This window comes from Strix aluco, chromosome 1 (genome assembly GCF_031877795.1).
Source record: "Strix aluco isolate bStrAlu1 chromosome 1, bStrAlu1.hap1, whole genome shotgun sequence".
Classification (NCBI taxonomy): domain Eukaryota; kingdom Metazoa; phylum Chordata; class Aves; order Strigiformes; family Strigidae; genus Strix; species Strix aluco.
In genome coordinates, this window is record NC_133931.1 from 88,248,934 (window position 1) to 88,271,155 (window position 22,222).

Genomic DNA, 22,222 nt, shown 5'->3' on the forward strand with positions numbered 1-22,222 from the left:
ATTGTTTTTATCAAAAATTCAATGTATTTGCATCATAATGATGCAAATTTTATTTAATGTGTAGGAGTAATAATTAATAAAGCAAGATACTGGTCAGTAAATCTTCAAGACACTAGAAATTCTACCAAAAAAATCACCATGAGAAACAGCTAGATTCAGCCTCTGGATTGGGTCATTACTTTAAGTGCCTTGCTGAGGTATATCAGCAATGGTTTCTATGTGTATTTGCATGGGCACAGCTACATTTCTGTGGGCAGTAAACACAGGTCCATTGATTTTTGGCTTACTTTGGTACTGTTGTAATATCTGTCTCCTTTTCAGATGTCTCATTATGTTCTGTTTCTTCTGAACAATAATATAAATATTAGTTGAACTCACTGGCTCTTTAGCTGACATGGTCCACCTGAGTCATAGGCAGATTTTGGGACCTTTTGTAGGGCAGCCCAACTGCTCTCCTTTCACCTACCACTCCCATGTCATGACTTTGTGTCCTTTGACTTCAACAAGAGTATAACAGAACCATATTAGAACAACGGTACACCCACCTGAGTGTCCTGCTTCCAGCACTGCCTGAAATGGATGCCTAGGGAGTACAAATCAGTGTAGGCATATAATATTTCTGAAAGCTCTTTCAGACTCTAATTACTTCTGGTTTGGAGCCTTCGTGATGGATGCACTTGACCCATCTTAATCAAACTAGCAATAGTTTGGTACAGGCTCCAAAGGAAGTAAAGGCCTGAGCTGTAGCCAGGCCAAGAACTCCTCTAGGAAACTCACAAAGGAACAAAGTGACCCAGTGAGTATTGATACAGGTGAGCTTGGAACACAGGTCATGTGATTAACACATGAATAGCATGCAGTTTTACAAGAACCATTTATTGAGGAACAGAGGAAATTGTGGGTACAAGGTGTTCCATGCATATCTCTCCCATTGTATGCAATTTGACTATGAGCTAACCACTTTATCCCATAAATATGACAGCCTAAGTGAGCCTTCTTTGAGCTCTCCCTGCTAGGCACCATGGTTGCACGGTGGTGATCTCCTCTTGAGCTGGGATACCCCTCAAGGTTACTTCTCAAAGCAGTAAGGTCTTTTACCAACAACAGATTGCTGGGTGAGCCCAACTTGGTTCTTCCTTGACAGAAACTGGACTGCACACCAGGCAACTCTCCCCTTGAGCAGGGATGCCTCTCAGTGTTGAGAGATATTAGTTGTTTAGCTTAAATAAGTAAGTTTTAAACAGAGTTAATCACTTAAAGTTATAATGTTGTGTGATTTAGTATGCCCTTTGCTTAGCTTTACTTAGCATGAGTATCTAGATTTGCTGAAGCCTTAGGCTGCAAGCCGTAAACTTTCACCTAGATTTACTGAACATATACCTACTTAAGCAAAACAGGACCTTCAGAGCCAGCACAAACCAGAAGATAAAGAGGCTACAACCATCAACCACAGCTGCAACTAGACAACGGCCTGCCTAGAGACAGTGAAGGAATCCAATAAGGAGTCAGATGATCTCAGACCAGAATCACTGTTGGACCAAAAGGAGCATGGAAGGTGTATGAAGAGAGTCTGAAGAGTTCATAAGGGTTAGGTGGACAGTCTATAAGGGTATAATTGCCCAGGGATTTCATTGTTCAGGGTCCCCCTCTGAGGCACCTAGCTTGACTTGATCCTGCTGCTGTACCACTGTATTAAATTATTTATTTTTATAAGATTCAATGTCTGAGACTCTGCTTTGGGAAATCTGGGTTTCAAACTTCAGATCGAACTAACACTTAACATAGTAGGTGCTTCTTTAGCATCAAGGTTTGAGATTCCTTACCTGAGACTAAGAGATCCTTCCTTATCTATGACAGAGAGAGACCTCCTCATTCACCACAAATCGTCAGTAAGTGACTGGTAGCATGCTGAAATGAATATCTAATGAAATCCATGTAGTTAATTCCATTAGCCATAAACGACCAATTCTGGGACTAAGTCTGGATACAGCCACACCTAGACTACTCTCTGAGAAGTTCAAAAAGCAAGGGGGTCCATTCTGAACCTTGTGACTCAGTGGGAGGTTTTCCTCACCCTTGTATCTCTTTCATTAGACATAAACCGTTCACCAAGTCTGAGACTAACATTGGACTTAGCTGCCTCTAAGCTCCATCAGGAGTTTGGAAAGCAAGCGGGTCCACTTTGAAACTCGTGACTCAACAGGAGGGTCTCCTTTACCTTTTTACATCTCCGGTCACTGTGTAAATCATTCTAAATTGATTCTAACTCAATTTTCCTTTGTATGTTTCTTCCATATAGTAAGCAGAGTGAACCTTACCATAAAACTCTTAAGTCGCACTTTTACAATTTCATATTAAAATCACTTTTGCTAATACCTTTGATGGTGATTCTTTAAGTGATCAAAACACTTGTCTGCGTCAAATTGGTGTAGTCAGTAAGATCCTAAATCAGTGTTTGTAACAGCTTTACTGAGACAGAGGGAGTTCATATGTATTAAGTAAACCCCAAAGAATTTATTACCCCAGGTATCTATCCAGTCTCCTCTTGAAATTGTGTAAATATCCTATCACAAGAAGTTTTACAGCTTACCTACAAGATGCTTGAACAGATAACCTTTTGTTTGCTGACTGCATTACATGCCCAAAGTGTTTTTACTGGCAAGAAAATGTGGATATGAGATTCTCAGTCACCCTCTCACGGCTGTTCATGATTTTACAGATGTCTGCAATGTGATCCTCCTGCTGCCATCATTCCAAGCTAGAGATTCAGAAAGTAGTCATTCCTCTTATAATGGTCCATTCAAAATATTTAATCTTCCTTGTTGCCTTCTGAACATTTTCTAGTTCTTTTACATTATTTTTTGAGACTGGCATGACCAGCTGCACATAGTGTTTGAGATACAGGCATACAATTCCACCACAAATCCACTAAATTCTTTCAACTCTCTGTGACACCATCCACCAGCAGTAAGAAACCAGAGATATGTGGCGACATACGAGGAAGGAGAAATTCTTTGCCTACATCTGTAATAGTAAATAGGCTCAGTAATCATTCTGTGGCCCAGATGTCGCCTAGTGTGGTACAACCACTGGCCATGCAACTATTTCCCGTTAGAAAGAGGTGCCTGATCTTTGCTTGCATAGTGCTAATTATACCAGGCCAAACCTATGCTAGGTTTTTGGACGATCGCATGTCATCTCTTGCACTGTGTTCTAGTCTTCTTCAATTTACCAGTGCAGAAACACCCTGGATGTTTGCTCTGGCTGAAGTATGTCCCATTGCTGTTATAGGAACCAGAGCAGAGTAAGAGAAGTAATGGCTTGTACAGTCCTTCCTCTTTTTAAAGCAATGCTCTGTCCCCTTCTACTGCAACAAGCAGAATGACAATGGTGGCTTTATGTAAAAGTATTTGTGAAAGGCTGGTCTGATCAATGCAACATTGCCCATATTTGGGCTTTGGCTGTACAGTAGAGAACAGTGCAGAACCCTGTAGTCTGCATAGCTTGATAAATTTTGTCCAATATACATAGAAATATGGTATATGAATTGATTTTTTCTGGGTGTTACTTCAAGTCTGAAGTCACTCAGCTCCAGTTTTTGCTTCTTCTATTTCATGTTTCATGCCAATGGATATGCAGTTGTCCTATTCTCTATGTACACATATATGCATATATGTATACTTATATATATTTATTTTCAAGATAATAAATAAAAATGGAATAGTTAGATCTTTCACACTAATAGCAATACTGCCAATTTTTAAAGAGGCTAATCATTTTGTGTGCTCTTGTTGATTTATTATTTATTCTATTAGTAAAGGTCATCAACACACACACACAGAGTTTGAAAGGTGAGGTACCAATGCAAGCAAAAACTCTCTGAAAGGTGCTGTTTGGCATTCAGAGCTCTGCCCTTACCCAAACCCTGCCACTAGTTTCTTTTACATGATGTGGCACTTCCACTGTGGTGTCCCACAGTAATCTGTTGTTTGAAATCAAAGATCTAAGAAAGACAAATGGACTACAAAAAGAAGAAAACTCTGCTACTTCTGATTCTATTTAATACCTAGCTTCTACAACTAGCTTTTTTATAGGCAGCAAAGACCTAGTAGAGAAGAAAAGGATTCTGGAAATAAACCAACAGGTCTGGCTATTTGGTCAACATACTCTTGGTAAAATAAAGAGTAAGGTAAATGATAAAGAATGCCAGATTTTTTCCAGAGGATGCAATCTATCTGGCAAGTAGAACCCTGATCCACAGTTAAGCAGTCAGGATACACTGTACAACACAGAGCCAGAAGAAGACAATTATGGATGGATATTTGTAAAAATTTTATAAAACATGAAGGTGTTTTGGCAAAATTTACAAACAAAAAGTGGATGGTTGTGGTGAATAATCTTGCTGATGTTATTTCTCACAAAGCCATTGCTCCCTCAACCCTCAGTAAGCAGTCTCTTGAGAAGGACACCATGACACCAGAGTCAGCTACATAACTAAAAGGAGGAAAAATTATATCCGGATTCAATCTTGTATCCTTGGCATAGCGTGTAACACTCAGTTTTATGATCACCTTAAATGTGTGACCCATTGTCTCCTTAATTAATCGGTGTACAGTACAGTCCTTACTACAACCACTTTACCAGACTCATTGCAGTACAGAATTCTGTCACTTTTCAAATGTATGTCAGTAAAGGACTGAAAATAAAGCTTTACACAATTTTTATTTAGTAAATACCCTGAATAAAATGATTTCTGCATAAGTGACTTGATTTCTGCATATGTGACTTGAAGATATTTATGTTTTCAATATTCTTTTTTTTCCCAAATAAAGTGTTTTTCATTTGAGATCGTGTCAATTCTACATGCCACAAATTACTACATTTTCAAAGAGCTGCAAGAGCCACCGGTGCTGGGCTGGTTTACCTGACAACAGTCAGAGTCTGCTGACAACGGCTCCAAATCTAGAAATCTTTCCTTGTGGCTACCTATCAAAGGTGACGTGTTAGTCCAGCACGAGAAACATTTTGTTTGTCTGATTTTGTGACCGTTTAGAAAAGGTTTCATATAGTATAAGTAGTAAGATAATACAATGTCCCCTGGAGAAGTATTTAGTAATGATGGAGGAGATAACTGAAAACTGATGTACCACCATCTTTGGCATTACTATACCAGAGACTTACTGGATTAAATGTCTATACTTAACAAAAGTACAGGCAAATACAAAGAATGCACCAGTTTTAATTAGACTATTAAATTTATTAAATTCTAATTGGATCTTAAAATTTAACTGGAAATTATTAAAGCAGACTCCAGAAATTTCAGTGTGCATCTGCTTTACCTGTGACGATGAGTTTCCATGCACAGTGACATGGAATAATTTGAGACAGATAAAAATTGAAAGATTTTGTAGCCATGAATTAGTCCTTAATAAAGATTTTTTTTTTAATGTCATGCCACATTTTTATGGTTGCTGATAAGCCCAAGAGCAAAAATTTTTTCACTAAAAATGCAGTTCTGCTAGGTTAATGTCTTGGCCTTTTGAGATATAAAACTCCCAGAATTTCAAAAGAAGGCAGCTGGCTTCTGCAAATCAGGCCTTCATTTTGTGACCCTGGCTACATTTTCACAATTATATGAAGAATGCCTTCTGATTTCCAGGCCAAGCTGGCAAGATGCCATGACCAAGCAGTACCTATAGTAACCTCTGAACTTCCTTCTTACAACTTCAATACCTTGGAAGGACTGTTTCACACTTTCTTCTTAAAAGGATATAGCTCACTTAAAAGCAGAATTTTGAATTACTTTAGAAATTGTCTTATTACTCAGATTACTTCACCTTCTTCACATGTTCTGTATGTGCCTTCATGTTATGTGAAAACTTTGTGGTAAAATCCTGATTCCAAATGAAGTGAATAGAGGAATAATCATTGACTTCATCAAGGTCAGATTTTGCCTCTTGTTTTTATACCTTAAAACTCATATCTTGGCTGTACCAGTGCTGCCAGCCTTAACACAATAGCAGGAAGTTTCTCTGTCAAAGAACGCTAAACACTTTCACCAATAATGACTGTTACAGATGCAAAACAGACAAGTACATTATCCTGCCTTAGATCCTTCCTTGAGTTTCTCCACTGTGGCAATGCCTCCAAAACAATTTAGCACTGTTAGGCAGAAGGCAAGTTGAGACTATTGCTTAGCTGATTGTGTGAAGTATATTTGTTTCACAGTCTTTTCTTTCACATTTATATATCCAGCCTTCCAAATACTTGCATCATCGATCTCTGGCATCTTGTCACAAAAGACAACTATTAGATATTTATGATAGGTGCGGTCTTTTTTACTTCACATCTGCACCTTCTGCACATGATAAAGTTCTGAGGTCTGATAATAATCTGCAAATATTACTTTAGTGCACTGTAATGATAGAATAATATGTAACTCTATACTAATATTAATAATAATAATAATAGAATATTTGAACTTTAGTCTCACAAATGGAAATCTGGCAAAAGCTGGGCAAAGCATCTGTATGCTTAGCTGAGCATTGTCACTGGACTTGCAAAGACATTACAGTCTAATTGCTACTGTAACAGTTAAATAGAGATAATTCAATCATGATACGTTTTAAGACTTTTCTTGTAGACTGAAAATTTTAATCTATTTATTTTCAAAGTCAATAGATCTTGAATGTTGCTTAAGTTAACTTACCTGCAAGGATTATGTGGCTTATAACAACAAAGAAGGCAACTTGATGCTAAAAGAAAATTTCCCTTTCATTTTTAATACCAGGTTTACACAAAATCATCACATTCTCCAAGGTCTCAACTGATTGTCATTTGAGGGAATCAAGAAGGGCCACAGCAGCATTCAAAGTAGAAGGAGCTTTAGTAGATGCATAATTTTGTCCACTGAACTGCAGAGCTAGAAAGGGCAGAGATTATTGTTTGAGATAAAGGTCGATCATGCATTTCCATATACTTTCCTTACACTTGCCACAATTTCAAGAATATAAAAGAAACTTTCCACACAAACTGATGACACTGCCTGTTGGCAACAAAGTAATGACTGTCCCAGTAGGCTGTTAAGCAGGTTAAGTGAACATGTCCCTCTCAAGTTCACCTCAGATCCACTTTAAGATCATCAATAAAAACTATACTGTGCATCCCAGCAAAGCGATTCTTTTTTCCCCATGCACAGGCAAATCACATTTTTGATGTTAAAACAATAGGAATAAGTGGGATGACAGCAGTTCCTAATTCTCTATTAAGTCAGAAGAAACCTTCGCCTGTCCTCACGTTGAGAGAACCAAATTATTTCCCAACATCATGTTTCTTTACCTTTCACTTCTTAGAATTTAAGATAAAAGGTCAGGATTACCTTCAGGAGGAGCAGGGGGGAGGAAGTGGTACCACCACTGATGGGCTGAATAGGCTTGCTAAGCTTTAGCCCATCCTTACTCTTCCCACACAAAGCTGCACACATGTATACTAGTGTCTTTTCATTTTTCTACTAAACACTGGAGAGTAAATTTCTTCGTAACTTTTACTCCTTGCAAAGTAGTGTTCCAGCTCTATATTTCAGGAAGCTGTGTTTTGGCTTCTTAGGGTTCTCAGAGGAAAACAAGATCAATAACTTGTCACAGCAAGAGATACTTTTACTGTCTGCAGGGTGCTGTAATATAGCATTTTTGATGGGGAAAAAAAGGAAAAAAACCCAAACAATTCTAAGCTTGTCTTTGTGTAGTTGGACAGGCTGTTATTAAGCTAGTAAACCAATTTTTTTCTCCAATAATTTAATGCTGAGATTATTAGGTACGTGTCATTTTGTAACAACATTTTTGTTTAGGGCTTCTTTGTAAATAAGATATGTAAAAATGCAGCTGCCTTTGATTTGCTTCTGTGTGTTGTATAAGCATGAACAGGCAGTTCCTGAAGAATCTGCTATGACTACAAAGGAAGAAACTGAAAATGATGACAATATAAAGCTTTATTATTAATTTCTATATTATTGCCTACAACTTTAAACTGACTTTTCCCTTTTCTATTTCATTGTAAGATGATGAATGTCTTATATCAGGCAACAATGAATATATAATTCTTACAAATATGAATAAACATAGCAGCATATTGACCTTGTATTTTTATATTTTATTAAGGAATTGAGAAATTAATTCTGTTTTGTTTGGCAATTTATGTTCAAACTGCAAGACATGTCAAATTTAATTGCAAATGTTACTGATAAAGACCGAAAGTAATTTTCTTCACCTCCTTAATTTAATAATCTCTATCATTACAAATTATTGTATCATTTCCCGTAGTCACACTGGTATTTGTATGGAATGGAGAAAACAGAAGCAATATCAAATTAAGTTGTATTTGCTTCTGAAATACATTACCTTTCTATTCACATATCCTCAATGTGCACAACTACAGTAAAAGTCCAGAAATTTCAGTAGCTCTGTCTTCAACCTGAACACTTATGGAAAGTCAGGGAGAAAAAATTGGTTCCACAAGTGATCATGTGAAGAGCATTAGAATCACAGGATTATTTAGGTTGGAAGGGCCTCTGGAAGTCATCTAGTCCAAACCTCCACTCGAATTAGGTCCAATTAAAGCTGTTGCTCAGGGTTGTACCCAGTTGAATTTTGAGCATGTCCAAGGATGGAGATCCCACAGACTCTGTGGACATATTTTCCAGTGTTTCATCATCCTCACAGAGCAAAAGTTTTCTTTCTTATATTTGTGGCAGGTGCATCTGCCCAATGAAAATAGGACTTCTTGGCTGCTGAAGGGTAGCAGCTACTGATTGCCTTTGTTCTCAGGGCTTTGCGGTAATTGAGGCCTTTGCCCAATGGGATCCGCTATTGACTACAGGTCAGATTCGGCCTGGGTATAAATAGAGTCCCCTGGGGGAGCCATTTTGAGCTCGTCCCCTGAAGCAGTACACTGCAGTCTGGACACCGCCCAAGGAAACTCCTCGAGGTGCCTTGGGTTGGGACGCTGCCCTGCAGGTGAGTGTTAGAGCATTTTGGGTTGCCATTAAACCCTAGGAAGTTGTTCTGTTCTCCTCTCACAGACATTCGAACCTGTAATTTACAGAGAACTAGTGAATTGTGTTAATAAAAAATTTTTCATTTTTGGCGGTTAGTTGTTTATTTGAGAGCCTCCATAACAATGTTTAAGTGGAATTTCTCATGTTCCAGTTTAGAATCCTAGAACCACATGAGTCTAATTTGGAAAGTAACCTCTGGAGAACACCTGTTTCAAGTCTCGGTTGAGAGGAGGACCTTAGATTAGAGTGCCTTGTCAAGCCTAGACTTGAATATTTTCAACAAGAAAAATTCGATCAGTTCTCTGGGTAACCTATCTCACTGTTCAACTGTTCTCATTGTGAGGATTTTTTTATTCTTATATACAGATGGAATTTTCCCTGGAAAAAGTTGTCTTTTGCTCTCATGTTACTATATATCTTCAAGAAGACTCTGGTTCAACTTTTCTACACTGTACCTGTAGATAACAGTAAGAACCCCTCTAGTCTTCTCTTCTTCAGGCTGAACAAACCAGCTCCCTCAGGCTCTCCTCATATGTCAGGTACTCCAGCCCCATACCATCTCAGTGGCCATTTGTTGGACTCACTCCATTATGTCAATGTCTTTCTTGGATTGGGAAGTCCAGACCTGGGCACAACACTCTAGATGTGATGTCACAACTGCTGAATAGAGATGAGAATCTGGCTGCATAAATGCAGATCAACATAGTATGCAGTTAGCCTTCTTTGCTGCAAGAACACATTGCTGACTATATATCTGTATCTACAGATGTCCATAAAGATGTACCTATATCTATAGACATATATGTGTATCTACTACATGGATAGTGGGTCAGAGTGCACTTTCAGCAAGTTTGTGGAGGATACCAAATCACATATAGTAAAAATTAGGGAGAGAGATGGATGGTATGAGTAACTGTATTTGTAGATATCTATATAAATCAATAGATAGATCTATGTAATATAGAGATACTTCAGTATTGACCCTGTTATTGAGTCCTCAGGAGAGATACTAATAACTGGCTGAAATCCAGACTTTGTGTTGCTGATCATAACCCTCTGAGCCTGACAATTTAGCGAAATTTTCAACACCTTACCAAGTCCATATCTCATCTCATTTTAAGGAAAACTATGCCAAAAGACTTGCTGAAGTCAAGGTAAATGACATCCACTGCCATCCTCTTGTCCACAGACCCTTTCATCTCATCACATGAAACAATCAGGTAGGCCATGTATGATTTGTCCTTGTTAAATCCATACTGTCTGTTCCCCGTCACCTGTTGCTTTTCATATATTTAGAAATAAATTTAAAGAAGATTTTGATCCACAAACTTCACAGAGACTGAAGTGAGGCTGATCAGACTACAGTTTTCTTAGTCCTTCTCACCTTCTTCAAGACAGATGAGACATTTTTCTTTTTCTAGTCTCCAGAAATCTCAGAACCAGAAATCTAGTCAGCAGTCTCACAGTGACATCATTCAAATAAGAGATGCAGCCCACAAAAGGAAAAGTGCACTTCACTGCAGATTATAGTCTAATGTAAAACTTTGTTGCTACAATGATCCAGGATTTCTGCAAGAACAGCTTCAGCTTCTGTAAGAATTGACTCAGCTCTCTAGCTGTCAACTGGAGAGTTACTCAAGCTTCCTTTAAGATCTCTTGGATCATATTTTTAAAGGAAATATCATCATGCACCTCTTCTTTTGTAAGTGGGAAAAATCCATTCTTCTGTCAGCTTCATTCATAAGAATGGAAAACATACATTATTCCTCCACAACTACATAAAGAGAAAAAGATGTGTTTTCCCTCCACTCCCCATCCCCTGCTATGTTCTATATCCACGCATGAGTAAATGTAATTATGTCCAATCTTTTGACATAAATCCCAGAGGTAGGTGAGGAGGTAGACAGGGAGAGATAAAAGATAAGTGGTCTCTTGTTCTTTCTTAGCATAAAATTGCTCCTGCAAAAGTAAGAACTACTTTCCTGAGAATTATTCTTTTAATTCCAAGTCAGTTGCCATTTGATCAGTAGTCCTTCTTGGTATTACTGCATGCTATGCTTTCTGCTGATTGACTGCCACCTGATGCTCCAAAATGTCCTTGTGATAGAGATGCACACTTACAACCCATTCACTAAAAAATATACACTTTTAAGTCTACCTCTAAAAATCCTGTTGGTAAAGTACTTTTATATAAAAGTATATGTACTTTATATATAAAGTACTTTTGGACCTTTAAAGTGTATATGGGTGTTAGAATGTGGCAAAAGCTTAGCAGGCATAACCAGAGTAATGTAGGTCTTGTAGGAGAGTAACATGTTGTTACAATAAATGCCCCTGACCCATATGTATTAACATTGATTCTATCCTACTTAGCATCAGTGTCTACCAATTTGTATAACGACTTTGGCAATAACCCTAAATGGACTCAAATCTTTTGTGCATAAGCAATCCCTCCACATCCATCCTTACTAACTACCTGCTCAGAAAATATTTCTCTGGATGGTTTCTTAGGGTATAAGAAGAAAGGTGAAGATTAAAAGTCTCTATATGAAGTAAATAGAGAAATGAGAGCAGTTCCTATGTGGATTCAGACAGTTACCCTTTAGACACTGTCCTTTGGTATTCTGATGAGTGAAAAAACAAAAAATTAGCACATCATAATTTATCCAAGTATGAGACTAAATGTACATTTAGTAAACCAATCTGGAATAAAATAGCCAGAAAGATTGGAAAGGAACAAAACAATACTTTCATATATAAATAGTATTGGAAACTATGTAGCAGTAAACATTAACATATTTGAAAAGTTATATGTGTTACTATTAGTAATACCAAACAAAGACTGTTCTAATACAAGGACTGCTTATTCTGTAACAGCAGGTTGATTTTTTGAGCTGCATGTATACATTAGGAAAACAGCCAGAAAAGACATTATCAGATTCTACATTTTTATGCAGAAATGTTCAAGGCCATAGATTTTTACTTCCTCTTCTGTATGCCAGGAATAGCAAATGAAGGCCAAGCCAAAAGATAGCAATGGAATCAAGAAACAATGTGAGAGAGACAGATACTAGCCCTGAAGATATCAGGAGGAATAATTCCCTGGGTGTACACTTGCCTGACAGCAGTAGAATTGTAGTCAATGTACAGAGGATTTGCTGGATAAATTTTCTTTTATTCTCACACCAAGCAAAGGCAGGTAGACAATTAACAACTATATTGCATGTGGCCTCAGGTGAATAAGAGAGAGAAATAAAAGAATTAAAGTCAAAAAGAAGAAGGTATTTTTGATCAAGCTATGATTTTCTCATTTGGTGCATTCCAAACAAAGCACTTGGGGAATTTAATCTGATCCATCACTTACCATATCTGAAGGGTAAGTCAGTAAATGATTAAATTGATCTGATACTATGTTTCAGTTTCTTTTGAGTCATTGGCTCAAACTGTCAGGATTACTGGAATCTGTACCAAGGGACGCCAGCAGTGTAAAGAGAGACCTAAGATTTATTTTTTAGCTGTTACTTATTACAGATACACAAATGACTTTCATTTGTTAAAGTTCAAGAGAACAGATTCTGCTCCCTTTCTTGATTTAAATCCTGTTATTGCACCAGCTGAGTCCATGAAGTAAGTAATTCTGAATACACCAGTACCATGAAACTCTGTGTTCCATTCATTGTCCTTCCTTATTGCAGAATATATGTATGACTGACTACTACCTATTGAGCCACACTCGGAGTGGATGGAGCACAAGACAGTAAGGGCATTATATGTTTGTGTGTGTGAAAGCAAATCAAAGGAAAGAAAAAAAAAATGCAGTTAAGGTTCTCATTATGCTGAGAAGTCACAGACAAGGCAGTAACTGATGACTAAACAGAGGACTAAGGTAATGTATTATATAAATTCAGGAAATAAATGTGGATAAAGGCATACGTTAGACGTACCAGACAAGACAGAAGAAAGTCAAATACGTTACAGTGGATGTTTGATTTTGCCATTATTTGTAATCAGAAGCAAAAAAGAGGAATTACATTCAGATCTGTTTTAATGAAGTTTAAATAAAATGCTATTATCATGGAATCTAAACTCATTACAGTAATTCACTGCAAAGCATGGTTAACAATTGTCATGCATCACATTATCCTCTTTCTATATGTGAAAAAAAATTGCTTGTTGATAGTTCTTTTAATTTATGTTGGGTGTAATATGGTACTGATTATGTTCTTTGTGCTTTCATTAACAAAGATGATGCCAAAGGAACATATCCTTAAAATACAAAATCATGGTGTTTAAGTTTTTCTTAACTTTTGTATGCCATTCTGGCATAGAGCTGATACAGAGAAAAATGCCCCTTGTATTTATTAGCTTCTCTTTTCCATAAGCAGTTCTACTGTGGCAGAGGATTTGAATTACTGTTGCTTTTGACTGTCTTTTGAATTTCTAGAGTCTGAACTCATATGAATTCCTTGCAAATATGACTAGGGATTTATAAGATTCAGCTTCAGAAAGGTTTAAATTTGCACTCAAAGTTCAGAGGAACTGAAGACAGCAAGCTATCACTTTAGTTTGGAAGTATCCGTATTTTTAACATAGTTGCATTTATTTTGGTCCATATACTCTAATGACTGGTCAATTTTAACTGCTACCTCTTATTACTGTAGTAGAAAACAGTATAGATCTGGAGTGAAGTAATTCTGCATAGTTTCCCATTCTGCAACATTGTAAGGACATTGCCATAGGATCTCTTTAGCAATATTCAATAAAAATGGGGAAAGACCATTAAAAAAAGTATATCAATACTATCACTGCAATACACTGTTGCGCATTATTGCCTATGAAATATCTCTATTTCTTCAAGCATCTAATGACCATTGCAAAAATGCATCTGAAAAACTCCTAAATTCAGTATGACACTTGCAAATTTGTCTGTAAAAAGCTGCATGATCATCTGAAGATAACATTATTATTTGCTAGAAGAGTGCTGTGTCAGATGGACAGAAAAATTTTAACAAAAGCTTATATGTTGTTGCAACAAAATAAAAGCAACTCTTGTGAGCTAGACTCTGTGGGGGTATGTAAGACTCAGATAAACTGTTGCTCTTTTCAGATTCAAGTGAATGGAGGATTGTGTTTTTCCAGCACAAATTGTTCACTCGTTCGATCCCATAGCTATGTAGTTCCTGATGATCTAACTGAGGTTGAATCCAGCTAATTCACAACGGAATTTAACAGTGAAGAAGAATTACAGTGCAGAAGGTTCTTAGGCTTAAGTTACGATACTGATTAAGAGACATTTCCTGTTCTATTTCCTGTATAGATATAGTTACTGGTTTTGCAGGATTGGAGATCCTGGCATCAGGATCTCCTGGCAATATAAAATACATACTGTAGAGATGAAAAAAAATCATTCCTTGTTAAAGATAAGCTATTATAAAAAGGTCATGTAAGAAAAAGGACTTGGTAGGAAACAGAAAATATAATAAACCAGACTCACCTCTTAAGTTTAATCATACAATCACAGAATAGCTGAACTTGGAAAGCAGCCTTTGGGGATCATTTTTCCAATTGACCCTGCTCAATACAGGGTCAACTAGAATAGGTTGCCCAGGACTGTCTCTAGCTGGGTTTTGGCATGTTGTCTTGTAGAACTTTGTGAGATTCCTGTCGGCCCATTTCTCCAGCCAGTCAGGGACTTTTTGCCACTGATCACAACCCTTTGAGCCTCACAGTTCAGCTAGTTTTCAGTCCACCTAACTGTTCACTTATCTAGTCCATACTTCATCAGTTTGTCAACAAGGATGTTATGGGAGATGGTTGGAAGCCATACTAAAGTCAAGATAAAAATATCTGTGGCTCTCTCATGTACCAAGCCAGTTATCTAATTATAGAAGGTTCTCAGGCTGGTCAAGCGTGATTTACCCTTAACATAAATCCATGCTTACTACTTGAGTCACTTTCTTGTCCTTCATATATCTGGAAATGATTACCAGGAGAATTTCATCCATCACCTTCTCAGGGATTGAAATGATCAGCCTGTAGCTTCTGGGATTCTTTGTCTTACCCCATTTAGAAGATACAAGTGACATGTTCTTTTTTCCAGTCCTCACACTAGGACAATGTCTCTATATTCCCCATAGATCACTGACTGTGCTTTCATATTTCACACACTTCTTTGTATTTGAGATGTCAGCAGCTCCTTGTTCAAATGTGCAGGCGTCTTGCCACCTTTGATTGATTTCCTGCAAGTCAAGATGGACCATTCTTGAGCTTGGAGGAGGTGATCCTTGAAAATCAACAAGCTCTCCTAGACTCCTTTTCTCTCCAAGACCATATCCCATGGGATTCTTCCAAGCAAATCTCTGAAAGGGCCAAAATCTCTTCTGAAGTCCATGGTTGTGATCCTGCTTTTTGCCTTGTTCTTTCCTCTCAGAATCCTGACTCCACTGTCCCATGGTCACTGCAGCCAAGGCTGCTCTCAGCCTTTACATCCCTGACCATTTCTTCGTTGTTTGTGAGTATCACATCAGCAGAGCATCTCTCCTCATCAACTTCTTAATCACCTGTGTTAGGAAGCTGTCATCAATGCACTCCAGAAACCTCCTGAATTACTGCTGTCTTGCTGTGTTGTCCTTCTAGCATATACTGGGGTGTTTAAAGTCCTCCATGAGGACCAGGGGCTGCCAACATGACACTTCTTCTAACTGTATGAAAAAGGTCTCATTACTTCGACTGAATCAAGTAGTCTGTAGCAGACACCCACAACAGTGTTGAACATGATGCATATTAATTTTATTGATCAAATTCTGTATATTTCAGGTTCCTTCCAGAGAGATGCTTCATATTTGATACCACTAAAGCTGACCACCATTTTTTTTCACCATATAAGAAGATATTCTAATGTCAACATTAACATACTGCTAATAGTCTAGCTGAGACTCTTCATTTCTTCATGAGAAAATAATAAAAATCTAGAGGTAATAATTGAAGCACTCTGATGTTGATTGTAATTGTATGTTCTGTTCAGTAAAATTTTATTTAGGCTAATTTTCTAGAGCCTTACTTTTTATAATTGACACTCCTCTCTTAGAGGCAGAATCTAATTAGATTCCATGTCACTGAATAAAATTGGAAACTTCATTCAAATGTAAATCACACTAGTCTGGGAATGTACAACCTGAATAAGCAGATGTGCTGAATAGGATTTATTTTTGTTTTTAAGGCAAGCAAACTATGTGATATGAAACAAAGTCATCTTTATGAAATAATTTCAATGTGTTTTATAGGTGATTTCACATAAATGAATGTGTTGCATTTTTTCTTCTGATTGGTTCAGAACATAAGTTTCATTTTCAGCTTTTTTACTGGTTCTGCAAAGAAAAACAAGTCTGTACACTGTGTTGTTTTTTGTTGCATTGCAAATTTATATGACTATGACTTGTGAAATGAGTAGGAGAAAATGACTGTTTACAACCTAGAACATATATTAGAATTTATACCAAGCATCTAAATTGAATGAGGGAACTTCAGGACAGACTTAGCTTCCATCTGTCACAAACACCTAAACCAGATTGCCTGCAAAAAATTTAGCGCTAGGCTTCCTGTGATCTTGCTACGTACTGGATGAAGTAGTCTCCTTTACTTACTCCATTTATGACATGAATAGAAAGAACCACATCACTGTATAGAAAATAACTTGTGTAATATAATTGGAGATAAATGCTGAAGTCTCAATATCACAGTGCGTCACCTGGCACAATGTTTAAGACAAGTGATGGGGGAAAGTACAGCCACAGAGCAGATATATGGAGGAATATCACAGATTAAGGGGAAGCACTGGTTTCACCTCACTCTCCATTTTCTTACCCAACATCATAGACATAAGCATTCTTTGAGGAACTATAACTTGGATTGCCCAGTATCACACACACACAAAATATGTTTACTCTTATCACAATGCATCATCAATTTTTATATCTGATCTGCACTGCTTCCCACTAGATTCCTAGATATAATAAAGAAACAGATTGACTTCATGGTCTATGTAGAATATCAGGTTATAAAATACCCAGTATCAATCCAAACAAATTGCTTAAACAAAGCATAAAATGGTGTTTTGCAAACGGAGTACTCAAATATATACTGTGCCCTGGAAAAATACATTTCATCATGCAATTACTTTCTTTTAGTTTTGTAAAATTTCAGACTCTCATTCTTTGTCTTCCTTCACCACTGATGCATTTATTAATTTTATTACCAATGCATGAGGAAAATAAATCTCTGACAAAACAATTAACCCAACTTAATATTCAGAAATGAAAAACTATGGCTCACTGAAACTACCAAAAAAAAAGTGTTTGTTTGTCTGTTTCTTTATAATTGGGTACCTTAAGACAAATATTTCAGTCAAACATTTAGCCATGCACTTCCAATTGGGATTGGTTTTATATAAGATAAATAATAAAAAAAAAAAAAAAGTATTTTTCAAAGCTGCCTGATGAATCTGGTCACAGTTTCTAGATTTAATCAGAACTGGAATTTCAAGTCTCTTAGAACTTTTTGAAGTCTTAGCCCAAGATTCTAGTTGATAAGCTTTTGCATCTTCAGTTTCCTTATTCTCCTGTTCTTTCCTTCACATAAGCAGATAAATTTAATTTTATTGTCAGTTTGCTGTGGGTTTTTTGTCATTTGATATTCCTGTTGCTGATAGCTTTTGGAAACTCATGTGCTTGCTATAGTAGATTCCAGTCATCAGAACTGTTCAATTATAACTTTATATACTACTTTATTGTTAACATATAACAGTTCCTCCAGTACTGGGGCCTATTATTGGTTCTCTAGTGTATTTGTTACTGCAGATAGCTCTTTGCCAATCATGAAAGAGCAAAATTAATGTTTTATAAGCATTTAAGTATAAATATAGATCATAAGTAATAGATCCAATGTAGGGTTTTATTAATGTGTCTTGTGACTTCATCATCTTCACTGGACTGCTCAGCTAGAGTTATTTTCATTGTGGGTTCTAGTACTTACTCTTCTCCCTAAAACTGTCAAAATTACACATGTTCAAGAATTAATGAGGATGTAAAAACATTAATTAAAACTAGCTATACTAGAAAAAGTACCCCCCCAAAAAGATGGTCTTTTCTTCCAAACCGCAAACCAGCAACATTCTTCATCATTTTCATTGGAAAGTTTATTACTTACAGGTAAAAGTAGATAACACAGTACTGTTGTCAGGGTTGAAAAAGCCTGAACAAGGTTTGAAATTAAATGAAGAACAGTCTTAAGAATGATGTACATGTTATCATTACCAGCATTGCTACATTTTACACAGGTATTTTACGAAGTGATACAAGTCTGTTCCTTGCCTTTAGTCAATTGGGAGGGGGTAAATATTAAGTTTTTACGTTATTTTTAATTTTTATACATTATTTATGCATTATTCTTTGCATATCATACATGTGAGCTTAAAAACTAAAGCAAAAGCAAAGTTCTGAGGAGTTCCATCTCCTCTTTTACCTTTCTAAGAATACCAGGCACAAGCATGCTCCAAAAGGAGGATTGCTCTCTTGACATCTAGTACAGATATGGCAGAAAAGTGGAAAGGACAAATGGAAAGACCTGCATGCTGTTTATCGTTCATAAGTTGAATTATGATGCTGTCTTCTGAAACAGCATCACATCAAAAAGAGGAGAAACATTTGTAGTTGTGCAGGTGCACAATACAGTTCTTAGGGCAACTATGTGCTTGGGGTAGTTACCTTTTTTTTTAATGTGGGAGTTTCCAGCACTGGGTTACAAATATTCAGATCTGAAAAATTAAAAAGCATTTATGTAACAGTTTAAGAATCACAGGACAATTCAGGCTAGAAGAAACCTCAGGAGGTCTCTAGTGCAACTTTCTGCCCAAAGCAGGGTCAGCTGTGAGGTCAGACCATGTTTCTCAAGGCTTTATCCAGTTTGGTCTTGAAAATCCCTACAGATGGAGACTGCACAGCCTTTCTGGGCAACATGATTCACTACTTGACTGGCTCAGGGTCAAAATGTTTTTCCTACTACACTGTCTGAAACTCTCATGCTTCAGTTTATGCCCATTGTTTCCTGTCCTCACAGCATGCAGCACTGAAGACCCTGGCTCCATCCTCTTGCTAATCACCTCACACTGCGGCCTGGGCAGGCTATTGTTAGGTCTCCTTGAGCCAGTCTCTCCTTCAGGCTGAACAATCCCTATGTTCTTTCCTGAAGAGCTTCTCCTAGTCAGGCAGGCCATAGTCTGTGCCCTTGCACCAATACTCCCCAGCAACAGATAGCACTCAGCTTTGACTTTGTTGTATTTCATGAGGCTTCTGTCAGCTCATTCCTCTAGCCTGTCTAGGTCCTTCTGAATGACAGCTCTGTTGTTGAGTGTGTTGGTTGCACACCCACGCCCCCACCCAGTTTGATATAATCTCCAAGCTTCATGACAGAGTACTCTGTCACATCCTCCAGACTTATGCAGTATTCCACTTTTACCAGCTTCCAGTATATGGCCCTCTGTGCCTACCTCTACAACTTGTTTTTCATCCATCTAGTTGTCCATCCTTCCAGACCAGAATGTCCTAACTTAGATACAAGAATATTGTGGGAGATCATGTCAAAAGCCTTGCTAATGTTGAAGTAAATTATATTCACATAATACAAGTAATTTCATCATACAAGGCAAGTAGGTTGGTTAAGCGTGACTCACTCCTGGTACTTCTGTGCTGACTCTTCCCAGTCACCTATTTTGCCTTCCTGTGCTCAGATGTGTTCTCAGAGGACTGACTCAATGATTTTCCAAGGGACTGAAGCAAGACTGACAGGCCTGTAGTTACCCTACTTGAACTTTTGGTCTTCTTTGAAGATGGGTGAAACCCTGCCGTTTTCTTGTTGCTGTGGACCTTCCCTGATCTTCAAATGCTTCAAAGAAGATAGAGAGCAGCCATTCAAGGACACTGGGCAACTCTCTCAGTACAAAAGCCTGGGAAATCTTGTTGATGAAGTCTGAGGCAAGGAAGACACTGGATAAATCTGTCTTTTCTTTGTCTACTGTGTCTAAATCATTGAGCCAATTCAGCAACAGGCCCACATTTTCCTAGTTCAACCTTTTATTACTAATTGCAGAATCACAGAATCATTCAGGTTGGAAAAGACCCTTTGGATCATCGAGTCCAACCATCAGCCCTACTCTACAAAGTTCTCCCCTACACCATATCCCCCAGTATCTCATCTAAATGACCCTTAAACACATCCAGGGATGGTGACTCCACCACCTCCCTGGGCAGCCTATTCCACTGTCTGACCACTCTTTCTGTGAAAATTTTTTTCCTAATGTCCAGTCTAAACCTCCCCTGTTGGAGTTTAAAGCCATTCCCTCTTGTTCTATCGCTAACGCAGCAGTAGAAGCTCCTCTTTTTGCTCTTGATATTCCTTGCAAATATCAACTCCATGCGCAAATCTTCAGCTCCACTCTTCTTTGGTCACTACACAGCCAAGGTTGCCATTGATTACCATATCCCCAAACAACTGCTTTCCAGTGAGTAGCATAATCACCTGTGTATCACCCCTGGTTGGCTCAACAAGAATTTGGATCAAGCTGTTCCTCACACCCCCCAGAAATCTTGACTGCTCCTATCTCACCACGATGCTATTCTAGCAGATGTCAGGGAGTTTCAAGACCCTCATGAACATCACTGATCCCAAGATATCCTCATGTCATTTAAAGAATGCTTTGCCCACTTTTTCACCCTAAACCAGTGGTGTTTAACATACTCCCACCATGTTGTCACCCTCACTGGCCTCTCTTTGGATCCTGATCCATGAGCTTTCGGCTAGATCATTCTCTATCATGTGGAAGGAGATTGCACATTTAGGCTTCTTCTTCACATAGAGCACAATCTCCCATTCTTGTCCTCCCTGAATAGCTTGTATCTGTCCCTCACATTACTCCAGGTGTGTGAGCTACCTGACTCCATCTCAGTTCTTCCAATAATGTCATCATTTTTTACTACAGGTTTTTTTACCACATGCAAATCTCTACCTCCTCCTACTTACTTCCTAGAGTACAAGCATTTGTGGACATACACTTGAGGTGGGTCATCTTTTGACTGGTTTCTTCCTTCATGAAATCTCTCTTGCCATCATTCTGCACCAGTTACTTTCCAGCCCTGTCAGGTTTCCTCACTTAACTGTGCGTCACTGTATCACTCTCCTCTTGTTCCTGATACAAAGCTCTCCTCACCAGCTTGGCCAGACTGCTTTTGCCTTCATTTGCCTCATTTTTTTGAGCTGGACCCCGCCTCTTGCCAGCAGTCACTGATCCTAGCAAGTGTTGCTTGGGCACAAAGGCCAAATCTCTGTCTATGGCACCAACTAACCAACAAGGTGTTGAGCTGCAGGATCTGTCCAGTTCTTCCCAAGCCTGTCTCCTTCATTGACAGGATCAGAGAAAATTGTCTTTGTCTTCTTCTTCTGCAATGTTAAATTGTTTAAAGATCTTTCTGGATGGCAGGTGATTGTGTTTCATCTTCAGCACTGTGTTCATTCTTTCAGGAACTGAATTAACAGAAACTGTTAACAAAACAAAGATTTGTGATTTAACTAGAGTGGTAAACAAGAAGCAGCGCTGGCATAGCTAGTGGATAAAGAAGTGGCATGAGATACAGTTAGTTAGTGATGCAAGAAGCAATGTAAGGAAGGGAAAGTGGCTAATAAAGCAAGAAGCAGATAACAGGAACAATCACACCATCACATCCCTGTGATTTAAATCAGGTCTTTCTAACCAGAAAGGTTAATATTCTTAAATAGTAAATTAAAATTGGATCCAGAGGGGAAAAGCAACCAGCTGAACCAACAGTTGACTCAACAGGGGAGAGGAGAACTATAAAATTACTATAATTAAACTTTATGAATTAGGAATTGTATCTTACCCAGCTTAAGTCTCTTCTCCCTTTAATAAAAATACCATTTGTTAAGCCATCTGATTCATGTTTGTGAAGAAAGTTCACTGAGTACCAAAATATTCTTGTTTAGTTTTCCCAGATTTCTCCATGTGAATCTGAACAGGTTACTTTCTTCAGGAAATGAAACATTCAAGGTAGTTGAAAAAACTTAAGGATACCATTATTCTATCCCTGTAACTGAGAGGTACAA